Genomic DNA, 14,453 nt, shown 5'->3' with positions numbered 1-14,453 from the left:
GACAACCCCGGGCCCTTTTGGGCCAATCCCTGGGTAGCTTAATCTCTTGTTGGGTTCCCTTTGCAGATCAAATTTTATCTCTTTTCTCTCGAAAAAAACTCTGTTCGTATTCATTAGATGGAACCTGTCTCCAAAATTTATGCGCTTCATCCATCTATCTTATTCGGATGGGTATGTTTTGTGTGGATGATTTTCTTGAATTGAATTCACAGAAAAGGTGATGTATCCTATCTATCTGAAATCATTAGTCATCTGACACTACTACATGTAGGGGGTTTTAAGACAATATTGAAGACAATATTTGAGTCAATTGTCTTAACTTAAGACAAAAAGAAACTCAAATATTGTCTCTAAGCAGGTGTCTCAAAATATAATGTCTCAAAAATTTGTCTCTATAAAGACAATATAGAACACATATTATTATTGTCTCTAAAAAGACAATTTGATTTGTCTCTCTGGAGACAATTTGATTTGTCTCTCTGGAGACAATTTCATTTGTCTCTCTGGAGACAATTTCATTTGTCTCTTTAGACAACTTCATTTGTGTCTCTTTAGAGACAATTACATTTTTGTCTTTTTAGAGACAATTCCATAATTCAAACTATTGTCTCTCTAGAGACAATATAAAAAATTACTAAAAAAAATAAATGTCCATAATTCAAACTATTGTCTCTCTAGAGACAATATAAAAAATTACATTAAATAAATAAATAAAATCATTTTGAATGTCTGTTGGTCATGCCTTCCATTATGTCTATCGATCCGAATAATTTTCTTAGCCTAAATAGAAGATTCTCCAACCACGCTTCTGTATTCTGCTCTATAATCACGAGGTCTCTTGTTTTGGCCCCATTGTAGGAGAATATATCCTCGTTCTGCAACGCAATGCCTTGAGCGTTGGTTTTCTTGGCTAGTCTTTCTATCTTCACTCTTCTCATGGAATGGTTCCGGAATGGAGTTTACGTATTTGAGAGCTTTCTGGTGGTTCCCGTTGCTGCTTGTCGATGACCCTCCTTTCGTCCTTACTATCTTTCCTTCCAAAAGGGTACTGTGATGGATCCCATTTAAAATCCTTCCATTCTCGAGGTTTTCTTCCTTCTTGCATAGTTTCACATGTGTCTTTTTTGCATTACTCATCAGCAAAGAATTCGCGCTAGCCCCTTGATATATGCACAGAGGAATCATGGGCATAACATAAATTTTTGGCCACAGATTTAGTTTGCAGGTTGAACAGGACAAAATATATGCAACAAAGCTTCATTTTAGAACATATAGGTCATCTTCAATTAGGAGTAAATCTGGTGCACATATTCATCAGTTGTTGGAACTGCAATTGTCTTCAGCAAATAACTTGGCAGGGCTTAAAAAAGTAACATAGCCAAAAAATGGATCTGAATACTTCTTATGAACAACTCTGAGATTATTTCCTCTTAGGTGAAAATCAACCATGAAATATGCACATTCCCTGGAACAATGCACATAAATGTTATTACCTCAATGTACAGAATTAACAAAATGTGCGTACGTCTCCAGACGCTTAGTATGCACGTTAGTATTAGGTAAAGATTCAATTCAGACAAGGCGTTAGTAGTTGAGTTCCAACATATAGTTGATCAAGACACAATGTTCTGGCCGTAGCTCATCAATAATGCCTGCCTGTAATTGATAAAGAAATCTAAAATATCCAGGAGTAGGATTTCTTTAGAAGGGTAAAATCACTAAAAGCATGATGCTTTAAAAATTTTAAGCCTTACTTCAGGTCTGCTTCAGAGTAGCCGATATAAAGGGTAAGTGTTTTGTTCCAACATGGATCCTTCCTCAAAGTGCATCGAGCAGTAGCAACAAGCATTGATGGACTGTACTTGCTCATTATGTACTGAAGCAAACACAGTTCAACCAAGAAGAATGCCAGATTTTCCATATGAATAATAGATAGTACGACTTGTCAATACATTAGGGTATTAGTAGGAATACAATGAAGAAAAGTAATTTAAAACATGAATGCTAGATTTTATGAGGCATTTTCGAAAGTAAATTTGATCAATGCCACACAGGCTGCTTTCAACAATATAAAAAGTGGTGTCATTCAAAACTTTACCACTTTGTTGGAATCAGCTGCCTTTAGAAACTTGAGGAGGAATACATATGGAGTGGGAACTGTAATCTTGAAGTTCAGTTGCTTTAATATCGTAGATTCCTGCGAAGAGTTATTATCAATTGATAAGTCAATCTGAATGTTTGGAGACTATGTTGCAATCAATGACAAAGAATTATCAGTTAGAGCTAATTACCATGGCCGCTATCTATTATGATGTGCATTCATTTGGGAATATGCGGATGAAGTCATTGACCTGTAGCCAAGTATAAACCAGATCTTATCAATATTGTGTTACTTATTATAATATAATTTTGTGTTGATTCCAGCATAAAGCGTAATCTTCTGTAGGAGTAGATATTGCTGGTGTATGTACTTTTATACAACGAACAAAGTGTTCTTTTAATTAGATATATACACATCCTTTCTTACAGGATGTCAGCAAGTCATCCTACCTGTGGAGGACAAACTTCTTCATATTTGCTAGCTATAAACATTGCAGCGATAGCAAGTAATGGCAAATTCTTCCTTTCAATACTCTGAATAGAAAGGTATCTGTCAATGATGTTCATAGTGAGATACAACGTCTTTGGCATTAATTCCAATTCGAGATGCACCTGAAAATTTTAAGATTTTGATGTCAGGCCTAAGAGATAGACCATATGAATCTCTTTTAGATCTAAGTTTGACAACAAATGGAAGTTGGAACTAGCATAGGAACAAAGTTGTACCTCCACCAACCAATCAATCACGACTGCCCTCATCTTTGCATTGATTTTAACCTAGTTTCTCATATAATCTGGAGGTACGCAACTCATGTTGTGGGCATACATGAATGCCAAATTTTATTTAAGGAAAATAAAACTTTACCTTCACCCTAACAAGAAACTGCAATCATTGAGAGAGAAACATACCTCGATTGTCTTGTAGAATTTGTATATATCTTCAATGCATTCAACAACTAATTGGTTTTCAATATTTCCATCATCAATGCTAGGAAGCACCTGATGGGAATCCCTGAATGCATCCTGAAATACATTCATCAAGATTATTAATCATTTTCAGCCAACTTACATCATAAATAAATAGAACACTAACTTGAGGCTATCAAGATAACTAATCATTTTCATCCAACTTACAACATGACTAAACAAAAAGCTATCTTAAGGTTATAAAACTTGCTAGTAATTTGGAGTGGAATGGGTTGGGCCACAGCTGCTACAAGTTCTGCCTCGTACTTGACAACATAAAAGATTGTAAGACAAAGTTTCAATCTTTTAGAAATGGAACAAATTATTTCAATAAAAGTTAACAAAAAATAATAAGAAAATAACATTCTACTTACTGCACTAGTTGACAGGACAACTCAAATATTATGGCAGTGGTTTCGGAAGTGATATTAGAAGATTCTACAAAAAAATTGAAATAAAGGAAAACTTTTGAAGATAATTATCACCATGTCTTCTTCAATTACCGCTCGTCCATATCAGCTCCATAATGTTTTTCAATTTCACCAATTGATCTGAAATCAATTCCCTTCCCTTCATTTGCATTAAAAACATCCTTTCAAGGCAATAAGCCCAAACTTCTCAGAAGTTTTATGCATCCCTTGTACCCTTGTCCATACTGAGATGCATCTTGCACTACAGAAGCATCTCACAATGATCGACATCTTAATAACCACTATTGTGTCTTGAACTTTGTAGTGAAATTCTTCTCGCTCAATGAGGATATTAAATTTAGGTACTAAAAATTCTTTTTGATCCAATTGCCTAAAGGCTTTCCTATTTGATTTTATATTTCTTCTATGTGTTGAAATTATGTCCAATAAACTTTTAATTGAACTCCATGAAATTACTAACGGTGCTTATTTATGCCATTTTTTCATGGTTGTTAACTCTCTATAGATGCCTTTTACAACATCCTTGAAGCCCTTTTCCAATGCTAATATAGCCTACTACAGCCTACCCAACCTCCGTTTCTCATTGTTATTGCCTACTACAAATTACCTTACGTCGGCCTTCTGTTCTGCCACACATTACGCCTTCTTGATTCCATAACAAAATGCTAGTTGGCATAGGGGAAACAAGCTATGGTTGGGCCCGTGCTTTTGGTAGTGCCCTTCCCTGCAATCGCAAAGATGAGTGATAGTGACACCCCACCCCAACTTTGAGTTTCAATGGACGGACGGCTTCTGGTCAGTTTGTGAACCGATCCACGATCTTACTTACGATTCACCTGTTTTGAGAAGTTGATGAGCCTTCGTATAATCTCGTATATAACGCAAGCTGCTTACAAGCAGCAATTGTAAGGGTTGGTTCCCAGCATTCAGCATTCCCTCAAGGAGGCAAGGAGGCAGAGGCTACTGACAGGCAGATAGTAAGGTCCCGGGGTCTGTTACAAACTACTCAACCTTTCTTTCTCCCTACCTAAGACTGTTCTAGGTTATCTGTCTGACTTCTATTTATTGCTAATCAAGGTCGATGACAAACTTCTCAAGCTTGTCATTGAAGAGCCTGAATGCAAAGTACATACCCACGTTGCTGGTCCTGTACAACTCTACTCACGCTTGTTGAGAGTTTCCTATTGTTGCCCAAGGCCTGTACAGTCCTTTCGACACCTCTAAAAGAGTTCCCAGACATTTTTTTCCTTATCTGTGAAATGTATGCAATTATTTTTCTTGTATATGACTTGTTACAGCCCTACCCACAACTTTGTATCACTGCCACAACTTTGTATCACTGCAATGAACAACTACCTCAAGAAGCCTGCATGTTGTTAATGTGATGTACACAAGCCCGAGGAAGTGTGTTTATTGTAGTACCTAAGCCCTAGTGCCGTGATTGGTGTTGTTGTGGCAATTCTACAACTCTTACTACACTTCTATAGTGATTTGTGGCTGAATGAATACTAATTTTTCCTAGAAAAATAGTAATAATTATTTTATGTTGACCCATCGAGATGTGATGTCTTCATCTTAGTGTTTGCTTGACTCTTCATTGTTGTACACATGCCAACCAATCCTTTGGTCATGCTACCCTTTCTCCAATATGTTGTAAATGCATAAAACAATCACAGAAAACTAAAAGCACCAACAATGAAACAGGGAATACCTAAAGACGAGACAGATTACCATTTTCAAAAATCATTATATCTATCCAAATCAAAGTGACTCTTCCTATTTCCAAGTGACACTTCATATTCCACTAACGTAAGCCTAATCAAAAGCAACTTAAACTAATCTAACTCATTACATAACAATAAAGCTAAGTCACATGGTTTGGGTTCAAGTATGGGTTTGGCAATGATTAGGTTCAGTTCGAATTCGAATTTTTTGATGAGGTTTGGATGAGGTTCGCAATTAGATTCATATATATATATATATATATATATATATATATATATATATATATATATATATATATATATATATATATATATATATATATATATATATATTAAGTTTAAAATGAAATATAGGATAAAATACTAAGATATCAACATCAATAAACATACAAAATGCTCTCACGAACATGGAAATTGCAAGGATAGATTACAAGCTTGAGTTGTGACATGACGTTATGAGTTTTAATCTATGGACTTGGTCAATGATAATGAGGTTTGATGAGGTTCGCCAAACCTCAAAAAAAAAATAAAGTTTGCCAAACCTCAAAAAAAATTAAGGTTCGCCAAAATTCAAACCCCAAGGTTGAAGTTCAACGAATCTTGTGACATAGCAGCAAAGTACCATTGTGGTACCACGTACTTTATAAATGTGCATGACTAAAGTACACCCTAAAGGCTATATGACCATCACGCAAACTTTATCATCTGTACTGAAAATAATTAGTCTAACGTTTCTTGGTCCACAAAATTCTTTCACCTTAAGGTTAATATAATTATAATTTCACACAACCCTAGTTGATTTATGCACGCCATTATGTAAAAAATGCAACAAGTTTGATTTCTCCTAAAGGTGTTAACCAAAATCCTCATAATAAATGTGAATAGACAGCTTTGTAAAAGTTAAAATGGCACTATAGGTAAGGCCATGTTCTTGTGCACAAGAAGTTGAAAGTCAGAAAATGTATGCTTCAAGTAGCACACTTCATTAGAAAATGCCCAAAGAAATGAGTGGTAGCATGACTTTTGTTGAGCAGAGCATCACAAGGAACTTTATATCCAATATACCAGCCAGAAAAATATTGATATGCAAATCAATAGATGGTTGGTTCAGTTCTATTCATGATCATTGTGAATCGTGATTGCTAAGGCTGGTCATCTAAGCGTTCTAATTAGTATCATGAAGATGACATACGAGACTCTGAATTTTCTTTGAGGATGGGGAGAAATGTTCCAAGGGCCTTTCTAATATATACCCTTTAATTTTGTGGTATAATTGTCAAATCATCATCGGATTATTCATTTGACGGGTGAAATCATGCAATGACCAGTAAAGTTTTCAAATTAGCATAAATTGTTGAAAGAGGGAGAAATATGATGGCTTCTTTGTGCGTAGTGCCTATCCTTTTGCGTCCTTCTCTGGCTCGGATTTGCTCCTGCCAATCTATTTGTGTATCCATCCATCCATCCATTCAACTATATGTATGTCTGGATATACATATGTAAGCCTACATATCTATGTTTTATAGTGTGTGCTCTCCTAAAATTTGGGATATGCGTGCACATTGCATTTATAGGGTATGCCTTGGGAAGTATGTATCCATTTTGACTTTTTCTCCATCTCATTTGCAAGGAGAAAACATATATCGAACTAGTTAACATTAAATAATAAGGACTTGACAATTACTGTACAATAAATAAACCATGCTCATCCTGATTCAGGGACCAAATAAATTCCCTGGTCCATTAAATCAGAGAAACATACACAGAGAAAATTCAGGAAAACAAAAATATTCGATAATACAAAAAATTACAAGCTACACAGGCAGCATCCTCAAAACTGCCAGCGCTCTAGTTGCACCTCTACTTCAGTTAGGTCTTTTTAATCTTTCTTCTTATGATAAAATATTGGGCAGTCACGACTGCAATAAGGATAGGACATGAATGTAAGTATAAAAGAGATAGTAATTGTAAAAATAAAATAAAAAACATCCTATTAATTAAAAACAAATACATGATCACACAAATGTTATAAAATACATCCATAATGTAAATTTAAATCATGTTATGAAAATGTAATACTTGAAATATAGCATTCAATAACCTTGTACAAAGAACATCTTGGTGCATAGAGCCTTGGCACCGCTGACATTGTGTCCATAGTTTACCAAAGAGCATTTCTAATTCCCTCACTGACATTGATCAAATATTAGTGTCATATGATAGAAAATCTAGGTGAGAAAAAGAGACACAAGGCCTACTTTAAATTCTCCAAATAAAGAGTAATGGTATTAGAATACCAGCTTACCATTTGCAACTGTTTTCTGATACAATTCTGCTTCTCTTCCTTTACAATGTGAACAAAGTGTCTGATCTTCTTTGCTGCAATAGCAACATGAAATTAGGTAACATCATGAATTTCAGTATGAAGCAACCTAACCAGACATCTTATTATAAGAAAGCTAGACAGTTTCTTACAAGGAGAGCAGGCATGGAATCATGCAACCTCATAGATTTTTCCACATCAAAAAGATGAACCCTAGTAGCTTTCTAAAGCGCCAAACTGAAATAATAGTAACTCTCAATTGTGCACTACTATAAGCAAGGAAACCACATGCAGGACACCCTCTACTTGTATTAACTAAATACCTGATAGGTGTTTTACAACCAATACAACTGATTTGTTTCTTGGCAAATTTCATAATTCCACTATTTGAAGGAGTTGATATGGAAACTACTCGTGTGTGACTACCATGAAGAAGCTCCTTGCTTGCATTCTTCAAAATGGGCTCAAATATTCTCAACAGTGGCTACAGAGCAAAAACAAGCACTAATCAAAAACACTTAGCTGGAAAGAATTACTATCTATCAAGATATATTTGAAACACTCGTGAAATTTTCAAAAAGAGCATAACTACAAGTGATGATGCTTTGGTCTTTCACCTTGCTCAGTTGATTCTCCAGATAATATTGTGGATCAATAGGGATGTTATTCTCCAGTACGTAAATTGGATTCTCAGATTTCTCATATGCCTAAGCCCAAGTAAACACATTAGTAATTATATCCACAATCTCTCTATAAATTATGCCTCCAAATAAAACATAACAAAATAATTAAAATAACCATTTTTTAGTGCAATATCGAGACTTATGCTGAGCACAGAAGGGGCTAATTATTACCTTGGCACCTTTTGCAGCCTTTATGATGACATATGGAACACGATCACCCATAGTTGAAGCAATTGCAGCATCCCTCTGTAAACCAGGGGCAACTTGGCTTTAAAACATGACATCAATTTAAAAAATCGAACAATGGAATCATTGTCAATAAAAAGCAAAATATTACAAGAGTCTTTACATGCACTGCAGTAATAAAAATAGAGAGATAGGATTGAAATGGAACCAGAAGGCATTTCACTATTCATTATACTTGTTCTGAGAAGCTTATTTCCAGTATTTACCTTCCGCATGCGCTCAGCTAGTTCCACGTGTGCTGCCTTGACTGCATAGTCATCTCCAGTCTTTGTTAGACCCTGACTCAACAAAGAGATTGTTAGCACAGGCAAACAACAATGCCCTTAAGAATATGTTGATAGCCTTCATAAACGATATGACCTGCAAACATCTGTTTCTACCGCAGCTAAACAGTAACCAATTTTTCTCAGGATGAGATTAGAAATGCAGATATATTATATATTGTCATGTTTTGATTCTCTTCAATTGTATAAGAGCCTCCCTTGACACTTCTTCCTCCCATTGCTAGCAGTAAATATTGACTGAATCCCTTCCAAGTACAGAATGTAGGGAGAAGAAACATGACAGACTTAAAAAGGAAACTTCCATGGCCTGCCCCAACTAGGCATATAGTATATACTTCTAACACTTGAAACGAGGAATATGTAATAAGTGACTTGCTCGCAATGTAAATATCCTCTTCCCCCTATCATATTTTCTCCATTTCAAAAGTAACAAATGGTCAAACAAATTTGGTCATAAACATGTAGAAGGATTCATTGTTCTCACCTTAGTTATCACCAAAAGTGACAAATCCATTCTGTTCATTAACAAGTCAGAAATAGTGTTCTTGACATATTGCACTGCACCAGGTATGTCACGATCAATGAGTATTTTGTGAAGGCACTCTGTAACCAATTTCTTCACCAGCAGGCAATTGTCCCTTCGCATTGTTTCAATGCCTGTTGATATGGAATATTTAAAAGATCAGGAATATTTAATAATTAAGAAGGCATCAAACAAATTATTTTTCTAAGAGCATTTTGAGCCTTCACAAACACTAAGGCCTGTCTTTGAAACAAAAAGATTAGGTTTGTCACCTTTAGTATCCATTTTGTCATAAGCATCTGGCTTTGTCCACAACAACCCAACATATCTTTTCTTGCTGATCAACAAGTATGGGTAGTATATTTTTTCAAATTCTAGGTTAATAGGCTGCATAAAAGCATATGTTAAATAACACACTGATTAGATGCCAAAGATGCACCAAACAGATGCAGATAAGCCATAGAAAATCATAACTGATCATCTTGTCCTGTGCATATTTACAAAGATCTCATGGAAGTGGAATGTCAAAAGAAGATTAGTTTTAAAAAGAAAGGTGATATTAAAACATTCATCCCTACAAAAACATCATTAACAACTCTAGAGGCTTCACGGATATTTAAAATTCTTGACACTGTACCTTTGTAAATGTACCACTAATATAATCTGAGGCTTCCCTCCCTAGTGTCATGGCCTCTTCTATATTTGGTACACCAAACTGTATCATAACTGAATCTGTATCTCCATATACAACCTAGATTCAAATATAAAAATATAATATCAAGCTTTACAGTAGAAATCTTGGTTAGGATCAGATCACCCATTATGATTTCAAGAACTTGGACTATCACCAATACAACAAGTGTACTTCCTGTCATTACTGATCCAGTTCAAAGGTTACAAATGCCTTTAGTTGCTAAATAATAGCCTACCTCAGCATTGTATTGGTAACCAACAACTATTTTGAACCTTTCTTCAACTAGCCTCTTTGTATGCTCTATCATTTGATGGCCTGATAGGTGGAAAAAAAATGAGATGATTAATGATATGAAATTTTAAAACAATACGTAAAATAGATATTGTCTGATGGAACAAAGAATGTGTCAAAATATCAAACTGGACTTGTAATCAAAATATAATAAGAGGGCCTAAGCATATCATCTTAGCTGTACAAGTACACATGACTAATTAATGCAATTCAATAACTCGATCTTATTTGTACAAGATTGTCAATTACAGTTCATACCCAAAACATTATTCCAGGAGGAAGAAAAGAATTACATGGATATAATTGATGCCAAAAAATAATCAATGTGAATGGCTGATGCATGCATATATAGAATAAGAGAGGACTGCAAGCATCTCTATCTTATAAGTAAAAGAAGCACCAATAACATTACAACTAGGAAAAACAAGGGGAGAATCAAGGTGTCCATGGATTTAATGTTTTTTTTCCATGGAAGAACTGTGAAATTACCATAGCTCGTCACACTCGACGAAATCTCCAAACAAGGAAATTGGCCAACAATGGCACCAATAAACCCATAAACTGAATTCGCACTAATCTGCAAGTGCACACAGTCAAAACTATTTTATGCGTTTCACCAACATACCTAGTTTTACTTTTATTCAATGTCCAAGCCATAATTAATACGGACTTGAAAAAGCTGTAATTACCTTCAAAGCCAATTTTCAGCCATCCAAGACAGCCTTTTCAAAAGGATCTTTAGCCTCCTAAACAAGATTACAGGAAGTTAAAAACTGAGATGCTAAGTGGAAAAAATACAAGCATGTAACATGAACATAGGAAGCACTTAGTTCACCACATTTAGGTTTTCCTTGGCTCTTTTCCTGGTAGCCAGTAACTCTTCTAGGATCTCTGGTAATATGCCCTAGGTAACAGGTCAAAGAGCATTCAATTTATCATCATCGAAAATGGTCAGCATATGATGGTTAAAAAGTAAATAATGAAATAAGTATTAGCGATCGTCATAAAAAGTCATCTATGAAAAATAAGCCCATCCTAATCTAGCTTCAAATAAATGCCAAAGCCTACATAGATTTGTGAGTTATAACAAATCAAAAGCAAGGAGAAAGTGTATACCTTCTGTAAAGTGGCTTCACAAAAGTCTCACCCAATGGTGTTTTATTTACACACTCTCGCTGGAGATTAAATTCTGCAATGTCCTTTGACCTCACCAATGTTGAGAAGGATCAAAATCCATTTTGTAACTATTTTAGTTGATAGTGCGAATATCTCAATCTTCCAATAATACAGCTTATATGGGGATGCCTAAGGGGCAGGGCTACTTAACAGATGCCAGGCTTATTGGTCTCTGTATGCATTTCTCTTTCAGACCCAGTATAGATGTACAATTTTACTAATGGCTAAGACAATGAGAACGCTCAAGTGGCCTAGTTATCATCATTCAAAAATATCATGAAGGAGTAGGATGATAGGTTTTTATTTCATATATCAGATAAAAATGCAACCATCAAATTGGGAAGATCTTACGGAAGGAGTGGGATAAGGGAATTTTTTGAAAACTGGGTAAACATTCCATTTGCATCATGAAATAGCACATATCAAATTCACATGGTAAAGCATAATACCAATATAGTAGCGTTTTCAAAATTGCATATCAAATTTATCATAATCAAACAAATAATAAAATTTAGGACCTACAACAGTCTTAGTGATGCCCATAGTCTGTAAGTACTCATAAATCCATGAGTACCAAGCACAAGAGGCTACTTTAGCCCAGAAAGGGACTTCTTCAACTTGCACACATGGGTATCCCATCCTAACAAAGATATTATATTTGAACCCAAGCTTAAACAAAACCATGAATCACTCTTCCTGCCACCTACATCCCTGGCCCTCTCAAAATCCACTAAAGCATGCAGCAACTCAAAGCATTGTGCCAGTATGCCCTTTAAGTACCTCGCATACCTCAGACCATGGAGCATATTTGCAGCAACCTCAGCTCAACCATATATTAGTAGCGAAGTTGGACAATAAATTGGTGTCTGAGCCCCCCTTTTTTGTGAGACAAGGGATCTCATGCACACAACAATTTGACCACTAAATTCTACCAGATATGTTAGGGAACCTATATACTTTTTGTACCCTGAAGAATCAACCAAATTTGAATCTTAATCTATTGATAACTTAAAAATATGTATCATAAAAGTAGCCTATGGTTTATTGTCATTATCCAAAACTTCTTCAGAATCTCAATTGCTTACTTACCCCTATTCAAGGACCACCTCACCTCAACTCAGCCAAACCTCCCAGACCAAGAAATAACACATGAGGTGTATGTCCTTCATGTCAACTTCACTTGCCAGTTTCTTCTTACACCATGGGATAGAGTTTTTTTAACTAACTTTTAGGACCAGGTCATCTACATACAACACAAATATAAGCATATCAAATTGACCATAATCAAACAAATAATACAAGTTAGGACCTGAAATAGTCTTAGTGATGCCCATAATATGTAAGTACTCATAAAAAAAACAAATTATCTTCAAAAAAAATTTGTTGCAATCATTTTTGTTTATGTTTGGACCCTCACAACCTAGTGCGCTCCTTAGAAGCTAGAGTGATGCACGTTCAAGTTATTAAAATTTAACACATATCAACCCTTTTTGTCCTCTTTTTGGGAGGCGCTACATTAATTGTGGGTGTGGAATGCACATCACATTGAACACCCTCCTCATTATTTTTGTCTCCCATTTGCTGAAATTCAACAATGGTTTCCTGCCAAGGTTCAGGAATGATTATTGGATGATTTTGTGCAACAAGCAAATCATCATGTGCTTGTATCTCCTCCCCATGCTCACTCCCAGATGTTTCACCTGATTCCTATACACAACACACTTTAATTTGTTATAATAACATTAAAACCTCCAATTGATTTATTGCATTATTCATATAATATTATAAACAACTAACCTCGGATCCATAACTAGTAATTATTTTTTCCCCTCAATTTATCATGTGTTGGTGAAGACCTTGGGAACCATGTAATACAACATAGTTTAGGTCTTCCTCTGAAGCTTCCTTTTGAAACTGGTGAACCTACATTAACAAAGATAATCATATCTATAAGGTAAAATAACTAATAAGATACAATTAACTCAACATGACCATGGTTACTTTGCCTAAAATAGAAAATATAATAGATGGAAATATCACTTACCATACCACCACAAATACTATTATATCCACTAGAGCCTAATTTGTGAGATGCAATTTTTGGCACCCTAGCTTGGGTTGCTTTTCTTGTATCTCGTAGGCGTCTCTTAGCTCCTCCTTGTGCAGATGGCGTATAGTTTGGATTTCTGAGGACTTTCCTCTTAAACTTGGCATATTTCATAAGTTCATCCCACGTCACTTGGTCTGTGATCCAAGCTGGACGTGGATACATCAAGTTTTTTGTCAACTTTGTCCTTAAATTGGACCTCTTTGAGTGCATGTATTTACTTGCAATCTGTAAAATAAGTTCCTTATCAAATCCAGGATTAGCAAATGCTATTACTACATCTTTAAATAGTTCCTCTTTTTTTGCATTGGCTTGTTTCCTCCAATCCATTTGGATGGTATTTCCAAATAATTGTTCTGCACGACGAAAAATAAAGTGATAAAATTTCAGCCCTGTTTCATCCTTGAAGACATTTCCTTCTGAAGTGAGCAAGATTGTAACTTCTTGCGTTCCTTTTGTGGTCACTGATGATATTTTTGTAGTCTTGGGGATTGAGGAAGGTTCCCTTATAGATACATTAGGCACAGTGTCACTTACTTCCTGCATTTACAATGAAATTGTGGAACTAATAAGAACCCAACCAAAATATGAAACTATTTTTCATATCTAAAATAATGATCCTAAACATAACAAATGAAATTATAAAAAAAAATAAAAATTTTACCTGTTGATCTCTTGCAGGAGCTACACTCTCCAACAATGACATTTCCCATAACTGAATCTGTTCAATTATTTCTTGTCTGATTTGAACATTTGTAGGAATATCTAGTAGGAGCTTTAACATTCTTGTTTGTGAGTCTATAAGACTCCTCAAAGAAACTTGTTGTGGTCCTGGTGGGAGAATGCTAACTAGACCCACATTTGATGTAGAGGGCATGTTATGGGGTTTTGTTCTAGGTGTAGAG

The 14,453-nt window shown here is 35.3% G+C and overlaps 1 pseudogene; it reads right to left on the bottom strand.

The window, feature by feature from the left end:
* Positions 1-7,052: 7,052 nt before the first annotated feature.
* LOC149210956 (DNA polymerase delta catalytic subunit-like) lies at positions 7,053-14,094 on the bottom strand (annotated as a pseudogene).
* Between the last annotated feature and the right edge of the window lie 359 nt (positions 14,095-14,453).

Source organism: Pinus tabuliformis, chromosome 1_2, assembly GCF_031772625.1.
Source record: "Pinus tabuliformis cultivar Carrire ecotype Pingquan chromosome 1_2, CPIR1, whole genome shotgun sequence".
In the NCBI taxonomy this organism is placed as follows: domain Eukaryota; kingdom Viridiplantae; phylum Streptophyta; class Pinopsida; order Pinales; family Pinaceae; genus Pinus; species Pinus tabuliformis.
Note: the sequence above shows the minus strand (reverse complement) of the source record. Positions and strands in the feature narration are given on the sequence as shown.